Here is an 11841-nt window from a genome sequence, read left to right as displayed (position 1 = left end):
TTCCACATATGAGGGAAACCATATGGTGTTTGTTTTTCTCTGACTGACTGATTTCACTCTGTGTCATACTCTCTAGTTCTATCCATGTCATTGCAAATGGAAGGGTTTTCTCCATTTTAACGGCTCAGTAATATTCCACCATGTATGTGTACCATCTCTTCTTCATGCTTTCATCAGTGGATGGACGTTTGGTATTTTCTCCATAGTTTGGCTATTGTTGATAATGCTGCTCTGAACATTGGGGTGCACGTGCTCCTTTGTATTTCTGTGTCCTATGAGTAAATGCCTAGTGTGTCATTGCTGTGTCATAGGGTAGTTCTATTTTTAACTTTCTGAGGAAACTCCATACCCTTTTCCAGAGTGCATTTTTAGATGAAGGCCATTTTAGCTCTCTCTTTTTCTCTATTTTTTGTAGTAAAAAACATAATTCTATTTACTGTCTTTTTGTATGCATTAAATATTAGGGAAGTGTACAAATATGTTATGTAGGCATCCTAGAAATGTAAGAATGCATGAATAGAACTGTATTTTGAGTTTGGGCTGAGTCACATCTCATGGACAGAGTCTTTTTCCTCCAGAGGGTTTTAGTTCCTCCTTCACTGGGCTGCCTCCGAGCGTCTCAAGAAGCCCCGCTATGGGTGGCGAGAGGCTGGAGAGGTTATGACTGGGACTGAAAGTCAGCCCAGTCCCTACAGGTGGGTTAATGGCACAATCAGAAGAGTAATGGCGGCCACGTATTCAAGTCCCATGAAGTGTTCAGTGCTTTGCACACACTATTTCTTAGACTGAACCAAAACGACGCTCTCCACATCTTATAAAACAATTTGTTGAGATGCAGAAGCATTCTTTGTCCACACAAAACCTGTGGCACAGATCCCAGTCCTGGGGACTCTGTCTCCTCTTCCTTCCCCTCCCCCACCCCTCCCAAGCCCCTGCTAACATGCCCCCAGGTTCCCTCCTGAATCAGGCCCCCGATTCTGGCTTTCCTGCCCCAGTGCTTTCCTGTCTGTCTCAGAGGACCGCCAAGTGATTACAGAATACAGGGCTTCACTGTTTCCACTGTCTACTCCAGAATAACACTCATTCTCTTCACCTCTTTGAAAATAGTTGCTAAGGTGCTTTGCTCCTTACTTAAGCTATTTTGCCTTTGTCTTATACCATAGTAATATGCCAGACTTATACCCAAGATGGGGAAGGAAATCACACAACTCAAGAATAAGGCCAACCAACCAAGAGAGAGAGGGAAGAGCTTCAACAAACAGGTCATGTGAGGAGACAGAAGACAGTGTCAGGATACTGGGCAGGTCCAGCTCTGTCCACAGTGGGAGCTGCTGTCTTAGCTACGTAATGTTGGCTCCAGCTCAGTAAAGCGAGATAAGGAAGGGACAGTTCCTATAAACCAGTAAATCTCTCCTCCATGCAATCTTGTATCTCAATAATACATAAAAAAAATTCCTAGACAGGAAATATGTAAGGCTACAACAATAGCCCGATACATTTATTAGCAGAAGTGACTTTTCCAAAGATGCAGCATGAGTTTAAAAGGAGAGAGAGATGCATGAACGTGAAGTGTGCACATTAAATGGTCCTCGGCATCATGACTGATGAGGAAAATGAGATGAGATACCACCGCATATCTGCTATCAGCGGCTACAACTAAAACTAAATCAACTGGCAATACTGATGGTTGGTGACATTATAATAAGCCACCAGAATTCTCACTGTCTCCTGGTCGGAATGAAAATTAGTGCTCTCTCTTTAGAAATAAGCTTGATAGTTTCCTATAAAGTTAAAAATACACCTAAAATATAACCCAGTAATTACTTTCCTAGCTTCTCATCCAATAGAAATAAAAACACTGTTTGCATACAGATGTCCAGAGAAGTTAACTTTGTCAGTGCAGGAGCTGGGCACGGCAGGGCACACACAGCCATGGAGTGGGATAGGGCTCAAAAATGCTCTTAAAGTCCCGCTGACACAGACTACATAGCTCTCTTTTCTGAATCCTGATGATGACCAAGAGAAGCGAAACCGAAGAGTGTGTGTAATCTGCTTCTATTCCGCAGACTCTCCAGAAAGGTCCATTCTGTCTCAGGTGACAGAAAACAGATCCGTGGTTTCTGGGCCATGGGGAGTCGGGGGGAGGGAGAGGACCGGGGAGGCCCCAGGGTGATGGGGTGAGGAACCTTTCTCTATCCTCACGGTAACCATGTTTACCTGCATATGTTGATCAAAATACTTCCAGCTCCAGGCTCGGGAGGAGCGCATGTCACCTCACACAAGTCCTCCCTCTATCGTGTGGTTTTAAAAATAAAAAGGAACGTCGGGACAGTGGGCTGGGGGCTCACACTTGTCCTGGGGACGTGAGGAGCTGGCTCCAGCGGACGGGCCGTCTTGCTGAGCAGCCGGTGACCAGCAGCGGTACCGCCTGCTCTTCACGCCTTTCCGCGGAGTTAACGACATCGTCTTAACAAATCGACACCCGTTCCTGAGGGGTTTTCCCTCAGCCACCAAGCAGTTGGTGACTTGCTGCAACTGCCTTTTCGGGTCTGATTCATGTGCTGAAGAGGCTCATGGACTCAGAGAAACACTTCTTAGACGGTAAGTTTATTACCAGCGGATGCAGCTCAGGAGTGTCCAGACGGAGGAGTGCAGGGCGGGGTGTGGGGAAGTGCTCCCAGCCTCTCTGCTCTCCCCAGATCTACGTGGCCACCAACCTGGAAGCTCTTCAAGCTCCACACTTTTGGGGTTTCCCAGAGGCCTCATTACAGGGGTATGACTGATCAAATTATTAGCCAAGGGTGAGTGACTCCCACCTCCAGCCCCCAAGCCTCCGGGCCGCTGGCAGGGGATGGGACTGAAAAGGCCAACCCTCTGAGCACGTGATTGCTTCCCCAGGCAACCAGCCCCCAGCCTTAGGGGCTTTCCAAAGGTCACCTGTTAACAGAACAAAATCCGTGTTTGTCGCTCTCTCCATTTGGGAAGTTCCAAGTGTTTTAGGAGCTCCATATCAGAACAGGAGAAAAGTCAAATATATATAGTTCTTTGACAACTCACAATATCACAAATCCTGAGCAAGATTTTAGTTGCTCTCATGGAATGCAACTTGCCGTGCTCCAGTTCCATTCCAGTATGGAAGCCCGGGCTTTTCCTTCCAACCCACTGCCCACTTGTTTAGAAGGTTTTCACCCTCTTTTTGGGGGGGACAAAGCATCCTAATATGTGAGATGCCTGGAAGCCTGTGTGATCAGACTGAGCTCTGAGAAGGGTCTGTGTGTTACCCACACGCGAGGAAACGGCAGCTGACATAAAGTGCTGGAGACGTCGCTGCTGACATGTTGAAGATTTAACTAAATTAAAGATTTTTTTGAGTTAATTATACATGCATGAAATTAGCCTTCTTCTCTATGCCCATGATCTCTAACTTGATGATTCTCCTGCAAACCTCATTTACAAAACATTTTAAAGATTATTAAGCCCTTTGACAAATATTCTGTCTTGGTACAATCATTACATTACCAGATTTCAGATGTCTGCTGTCTCTCTCTCTCAGTCTCTGGGAGTCTGGCTGACGAGCATCCTTTCTTCCTATGTCTGTGATGATATTTACTGTGACATTAGCTGTAATGAAATAACTAAAGCACAGACAGAATATTACTTCAATCACGACATTTTAACATGCTGTGGAAGAAAAATCATGTTGCATTTTATTTGCTTTGTATTTTATTTGCTATTTTCAAAAGTTGAATACTGCATTTTTTAAAAAATGAGAAAGCAAATTTTGACAAGTTTTATACAAACACCTCTACTCTTTCTCTTTAATAGTTCTATGCCCATCCGGCAACAGGGAAACCTCTTGAATCGACCAGACGAGAGGACGACTGTGGGTCTCTCTCTTCAGTCATCAGTGACTGGCAAGGCCAAGCCACCTGTCTTTCCCCGGAGATACCTGTTCAGTCTCCAGAGCGTTAACTCCATTCATCAGAACAGGGGCAGATACTGACATCGTGCTGTACTGCTCCGCACCTGTACCAGCTCGCGCATGAGGTGTGTGCACTAGGTTTTGCGAGGGGCGTCAGAACATGTGCCAGTCCTGGCGAGCGGTAGTTCCATCGTCACTTCCAACCCTGTGTATCGTCTAAGTTTCTTTGACTGAAAGCATTAAAAATATAACGTACTCTGCTTGCACTTTTTAAAGGGAAAGCATCAAAATAATACGTGTCTTCACAGGTGTTTGTAGGTGTGAACGTCCATTCTTGCGCCACACTGTCACACGCATCTGTCCTCGTTTCGGGTTGACTTTTCCAGATTTCCAGTTCTGTCTGCTGTTAGGACATGAGCTGTTCAGAGCGAGGTCGCCTCTAAGATCCTCACCTCGCCTCTCTGAGGTGAGGAAACTGTGGTTTCTCAGTTTCTGTGACCTGAGAGTATGGCACCCACTCCCTGAGTCACCCCCATGCAGGAGCTCCAGTAAGAAGCTGCCGCAGGCCAGCGCCCGCTCTTGGAGTCCTGTCGCCCCCGTGGGCTCCTGCTCCAGGGAAGATGGTCCACTGCATCACAGCGCCCATGGCCCTGGCTTCCCTGGCATTTCACAGCCCCTGCCCCAGCACAGGTTCTGTGACACGGCCGTTCACTTTAACACTGGACACGCATGAAAACCTCAAAGTAGCCAACTGTATTATTTGTGTTTACATGACAGGTTCATGTGGGTTTGTACTCACTTCTATTTGTTTAATGTATCAGAAATTATGAGTTGATCCTAATGTTTGAAACCGCCCTTTCTTCATTCTCCGTGGCACAGTGAATGACGTGGCAGGCAGCTCACTGCTCTGCGGGAATTTCTTTAAACTCTGGGTTCCTCTGTTCTCTTACAAGACCAAATACACACAGAGTGAGGTTTTCTTTTAAGAGTGTAACTTTGATCCTACGTGCTTTCTCTAGGGTAAGTTTCCAGAATTGAGAACCTATTTGTATAGAGAGAGAGATTTAAAATGTCTCTCAGCTGTTTGACCTGTCCTGCGTTTATTTTAGAAAGTCTCTTGTCAATCGACTTGCATGGCCTCCGCCAGCTTCCTTCTGTTTAGTCTGACCGAGGTGGAAAATACAAATTAACCAGGTTCAAGTGTATATAGCAATCCATCCTGTGACGCGTAAAGGCGGGGTCTGCAATCGGTGAGGGAGCAGAAGGCAAGCTGAGGGCGAAGCACAAGCCAACACCAACCCCCTCCTAGTCAGGTGGGCTGGGGGGGACATTCCTCAGGCCCTCCTGGCTGCCCCAGGACCAGGGCGGGGCACACGTGGATAACTTACAGAGATTGCAGCCCTGGCAGACAGGAGTCTCTGTCAGTTTGCCGCCGTCTTACTGATTTGCAAGAAAAGAAACCAATCTCCAGAAGCCTGTAGACTCCTTTCCTGGAGCCCTAACATCTCCCTTCCCCCGTACGATAGACAACTTCCTACCATCAGTCACTCCTCACAAGCCCAGTGCAGCTGGTGCTGCCCTCGTCCCTGTCATAAGAACACCTTTTTGCCCTGAGGACATCTCAGGAATTCTTTGGCCACGGGCTCCCAACACCACCGCTGCAAACCACACCACAGTCAGGGAGAGGTGAATGGTTTGGGATGACAATGAATTCAGAACTGTACCTCACATGATCGCTGAAAGAATTTTCATAGAAGAGTGAACCTATAAATGTTAAAAAGCAACTTTTTTCCGTGGCAATACGGTAGATTAGACACCCTGGCTGAGTCTGCTACCCCTATCACCTGCCCTTCTGAATTCCCAGGCGCCCACACTCTGCGCTCACGCCGACATGGTGCTTGTGTTTACACAACGTGTCCTGTTTCGTGCAGTTGAAACATTGCAAGGGGGACTCACAGCTGAAGCTAGAGAGGCCAGCTCAGCCTGAAGCCCGTTCTCCCCAGACAGCCGTGTCCAAATCCAACAGAACCTGAGCGCCGAATGTTTAATACTATTAGTTATGTAAGGAAACTCAGAATGTAGCCTAATTGTGGCCATGCTGCTGTAACAGAGATTGGATACTCTCTCTTGCCTTAAGGCTGGAAGGGGGAGGGGGAAGACAAAATATATAAAAAGAAGAGCATTCAGCCTCCAGCCTGGGCAGTGAGCTCTGAGACAGGAAACAGATGAGGGAGACTGGCAGGTGCCCCAGGAGGTGGGCAGGAAGACCTCCTCCTGCAGCAGTGAGGGGGGAGGAGCCCCAGCTTCCCCCCATCTCCCGGTCTCCTGGGGCTGATGGGGGCATGAGGGCACGGAGGGCGTAGGACCGGACAGGACAGCGGCAGAGCATAGCTCTGGAGAGATCCTCAAGGATTTTTTTTTTCTTTTTGCAACTAAATAAGGAACAGGCCTTTGTGAGCTTAACTCCCCGAGGCCAGGGAGCGGAGCACTGTGGAACAATCCCTCCAAGTCCCAAACGCCCCAGTGCCCAGACTTAAGAAACTCCAGAATACATCAGATTAAATATTCGGAAAGGCACTGCTTCCATAGTGTGGCTGGTTAGGTCCAGAATCAAGTCTGCTCGGTCCCACCCACAAGATGCACAAGCCTTGGAAAAATTCAAGCTGTCTTCAGTACATTTACTGTGTCTCAGTTCCAATCTCAAATCTTCTAATATTACACAAAAACTCAAGTTCCAACAAGGCAAATTTACAATGTCTGACATTCAGTTAAAAATCACCAGTCATGGGGCCCCTGGGGGCTCAGTCAGTGACGCATCTGCCTCCGGCCCAGGTCCTGATCCCAGCGTCCTGCAGTCCAGCCCCGCATCGGGCTCTCTGCTCAGCGGGGAGTCTTTCTCCCTTTGCGGCTCCTCCACTGTTCTCTTACTCTCCCTTCCTCTTTCTTTCTCTCTTTAAAATAAATAAATAAAATCTCAAAAAACCACCAGTCATGTACTGAAATAGGGAAATGTGACCCATATTCAGTAAGTCACACCCCGTGTGTTTTGTATTGTTTTTTTTTTATTTGTTTTGTTTTGTTTCTTTGTTCAGTCACAGCCAGCAAAGATACAGTTGATACCATCAGTGAAAGGAGACGCTGAGTAGCTGCTACATTGTCTCTCTACCCCATGTGTCTTAGAAGGGGCAGCCAAAAGGTGGCCCAGGGGACCATCTGGCTGCAGACAGTTTTGGTAAATCAAACCTCATGACCACATCTGTTCACCTGCGAGTGTCTATGGCTGACTTCATGCCACGAGGGCAGATTTGAGTAATTTCAAAAGAAACCCTGTGGCCTGCAAATCTCAGAGCGAATCAGCCATCAGAAATCTGCACAAAGAAGAGTCCAGACCCAGACAGCCGCATGAGTACATTCTATCAGACGTTTACAAGAGAATTAACACCCCCCACTTCACAAAATCTTCCATAAAATAGATGGGAGGCCCTGCTCACCTGCTCCAGGAACAGCCATCCACAGGACAGATGAACACACACCGGGCTAAAGGAAGAGTCCAGCAGAGTTCAGACTAACACAGGGCTCACGTGGTCCCACCAGGATTCTGGACCTGAGAGGCTCCTCCAAATTGTCCTAAATGGAGGGAGGGACCCGTCTTTGAACTGCATTGACCAGTGTGGGAATGGGGACTCTTCTCTGGCTGGAGTGGTTCCTCCGGCAGCAGGAGCTATGTGTTGGGGAAAAATTTGAGGGGTTCCGGTGGGCCTGCCAGCTGCCAACACTCCCAGATGTGGGGGGACCCTGCACCCCTGTCCTGCACAGAAAATGCAGTCACACACAGCGTGTGGCACGTAAGCGTGAAAACATGGGCAGAAACAGGATAACAGATGCATGAGATATACCCTGACGGATGTTAGTATTAAGTTGTATAGCATGTAAATACATGTAAATCAGACGACTTTAAAAGAAAATGAATTCTAGAGAAAGAGTCCCTATATAATGAGAAATGCTTGTCATCAGAAATTATAATATGTTGAAAATTATGTTCATGGTGTAAAATAACCTCCAGTTATATAAAGAAAAAATTGAAAAACTTACTGGCATAAGTCAAAAACTCACCCGTATAATGGAAAGTTTTAACACAACTCTTTTTATTGATAGCATCAGAAGACAGGAAAAGCAGGTAAGAATATAGAGATGGGAAAAACATTAATAAAAAAGAATGAGGAATACAATCCAAGAATGTAGGATCTTTTCAAGTAAACATAGAACTTAAAAAAAAAAAACTTGATGATGTATTGGACACAAATTAGTAAGACATTACTGTGTTTGCATGTCAGTAGAGAATACCACGTGCAGTGCTGTGCCTCACACACCACAAGAAAAAGATCACTGTATGCAACATTTTCAAAAAGACAAAAGCAATACATTTCCTAGGAATAAAAACAAAAATATGTGCAGAAATTTTATGGACAAAATGATTACAGCATGATGTTGTTATAGGGAGAGAAAATTTAAATTATGGGAGGGGAAAAAAAAAATCCAGAAACAGACTCCTGGAATCAGGGCAGTGTACGTTAAGACAGAATGAACTTCACACATCAGTCGGGGGAAGGACGAACCCCCACAAAGAAGGTGGAGATAGTTGGGCACCTTCAGGGAAGGAAAGAAAGAGAAACAGAATCCTGCTCCTGCAGCATGAACAGTGATCTAGACAATAAAAGGGAAGAATGGAACTCACTAGAAGATTATTTTGGAATTATATTCATAGCCTCAGGAAGGGAAATGGTGTATTAAATGGGACATAGACTCCATTGACAAAAGGTATACATACTCACCGACAATGAATTAGTGACTTCTGTGCACTAAAAGACACCAGAGAGTAAAATAAACAAAGAACAAAACAGGACAGAATATTTGCCACACAGGTAACTGATGTCCACTGGAATTCATAATAGCAAAATCATTCCTAACAAAGCAAAAGGAAAGCCAACACAAAAATAGCGCATAACATTTCAACAGAACTTTTTTTATCCATTCATCCATTGAAGGGCACCTTGGTTCTTTCCACAGTTTGGCAACCGTGGCCATTGCTGCTATGAACATTGGGTACAGATGGCCCTTCTTTTCACTACATCTGTATCTTTGGGGTAAATACCCAGGAGTGCAATGGCAGGGTCATAGGGAAGCTCTATTTTTAATTTCTTGAGGAATCTCCACACTGTTCTCCAAAGAGGCTGCACCAACTTGCATTCCCACCAACGGTGTAAGAGGGTTCCCCTTTCTCCACATCCCCTCCAACACATGTTGTTTCCTGTCTTGATTGTGGCCATTCTGACTGGTGTAAGGTGGTATCTCAATGTGGTTTTGATTTGAATCTCCCTGATGGCCAGTGATGATGAACACTTTTTCATGTGTCTATTAACCACTTGTTATGTCTTCTTTGGAGAAGTGTCTGTTCATGTCTTCTGCCCATTTTTTGATGTAATTATCTGTTTTTTGAGTGTTGAGTTTGAGGACTTCTTTATAGATCTTGGATATCAGTCTTTTGTCTATACTGTAATTTGTGAATATCTTCTCCCATTCTGTGGATTGCCTCTTTGTTTTGTTGACTGTTTCCTTTGCTGTGCAGAAGCTTTTGATCTTGATGAAGTCCCAAAAGTTTATTTTTGCTTTTGTTTCTGTTCCCTTTGGAGACATATCTTGAAAGAAGTTGCTGTGGACAATATAGAAGTTACTGCCTATGTTCTCCTCTAGGATTCTGATGGATTCCTGCCTCATGTTGATGTCTTTTATCCATTTCAAGTTTACCTTGTGTATGATGTAAGGGAATGGTCCAGTTTCATTCTTCTACACATAGCTGTCCAATTTTCCCAGCACTATTTTTTGAAGAGACTGTCTTTTTTCCACTGTGTATTTTTTCCTGCTTTGTCAAAGATTATTTGACCACAGAGTTGAGGGTCCATATCTGGGCTCTCTACTGTGCTCCACTGGTCTATGTGTCTGTTTTTATTCCAGTGCCATGCTGTCTTGGTGATCAAAGCTTTGTAGTAAAGCTTGAAATCGGGCAATGTGATGCCCCCACTTTTGTTTTTCCTTTTCAACATTTCCTTAGCAGTTCGGGGTCTCTTCTGGTTCCATACAAATTTTAGGATTGTTTACTCCAGCTTTATGAAAAATGCTGGTGGAATTTTGATTGGAGTGGCCCATATATAATATGGAGTATGATGCCTCCATCAGAAAGGATGAATACCCAACTTTTGTATCAACATGAATGGGACTGGAAGGGTTTACACTGACTGAAATAAGTCAAGCAGAGAGAGTCAATTTAACAGTTTTGCTTGTTTGTGAAACATAAGGAATAACATGGAGGACATGGAGAGATGGAGAGGAGAAGGGAGTTGGGGAAAATTGTATGGAAAGATGAACCATGAGGGACTGTGGATTCTGAAAAATAAAATGAGGGTTTTGGAGGGGAGAGGGGTGGGGGGTTGTGTGGGCCTGGTGGTGGGTATTATGGAGGGCATGTATTGCATGGAGCACTAGGTGTGGTGCATAAACAGTGAATTCTGGAACACCGAAAAAATTTTTAAAAATAAATAATTTTTTTTAAAAGTTACAATATAACTTTAAAGAAGATGAGGGGCACCTGGGTGGCTCAGTGGGTTGAAGTCTCTGCCTTCGGCTCAGGTCATGATCCCAGGGACCTGGGATTTAGCCCTGCATCGGGCTCTCTGCTCAGTTGGGAGCCTGCTTCCTCCTTTCTCTTTGCCTGCTTCTCGGCCTACTTGAGATCTGTGTCAAATAAATAAATAAAATCTTTAAAAAAAAAGAATTTTAGGGGCGCCTGGGTGGCTCAGTGGGTTAAGCTGCTGCCTTCGGCTCAGGTCATGATCTCAGGGTCCTGGGATCGAGTCCCGCATCAGGCTCTCTGCTCGGAAGGGAGCCTGCTTCCCTCTCTCTCTCTCTCTCTCTGCCTGCCTCTCCATCTACTTGTGATTTCTCTCTGTCAAATAAATAAATAAATAATTTTAAAAAAATGAATTTTAAAGAAGATGATACTGGATTGTCCAAGAAACCTGTGAAGGCATTTAAAACCTACAATCATAGAAGTAAAAATTGAACCACAATGAAAGACCATTTACATACATCAAATTGGCAAAACTTACAACAGTGATAATATGGAATATTATCCATATGGATAATGTGGATATTTCCACATGGAAAATGATCCTATGGATAATTGGGAAGAATATGGAGCAATAGAAAACTTGTGTTCTGTCTGCGGAACAGTAAATTAACACAATCACCAAAGGACATAATGCAACTTCATCTAGTAACCCTTGAGATAGGCATGGACTTGACTTAGCAGACAGAAAGAAATGGAGAAATGTGTCTCATGGAAGCACCGTTTATGGAGTCAAGGCCCACACGCAGATCACTTTCTGTATATTAACACAAGAGAATAGGAAGTAGTGAACATTAACGAGTCACAGCCGGACAAAACCGCATGGAGGAATCTTGGGGATACGACATTTATTCAAAACAAGTTGCCAAAACACTTCCAACACAATAATGCCCCATGTATGTAAAATTTAAAAACATAACACACCCGATAATGTGTTTATAATGAAAACATATACGGTAAGAATATAAAGAAGACACAGTTCAGTGGTGAACACAGGTGTGGTCCAGGACACGCCTCTGATGGGGGGAAGGAGAGGAGTGAGGTCTCTATTCTCAGGGTCATGTCCATGCTCTTGTTCTTCAGCTGGGTAGGATTGGTGTGTATTGTGTAATGCCCACAACAGACACATACCAGAGACTCTGGGTTCTGTTCCAGAGCGTTGCAGTCAAGCAAGCCTCACCACAAAATGAGTCAAATGCCTTCTAGAATGTTCTACTCTCCTGTTTATGGGTCCAAA

The sequence above is a fragment of the Mustela nivalis genome, assembly GCF_964662115.1.
Source record: "Mustela nivalis genome assembly, chromosome: 5".
Classification (NCBI taxonomy): Eukaryota; Metazoa; Chordata; class Mammalia; order Carnivora; family Mustelidae; genus Mustela; species Mustela nivalis.
Note: the sequence above shows the minus strand (reverse complement) of the source record.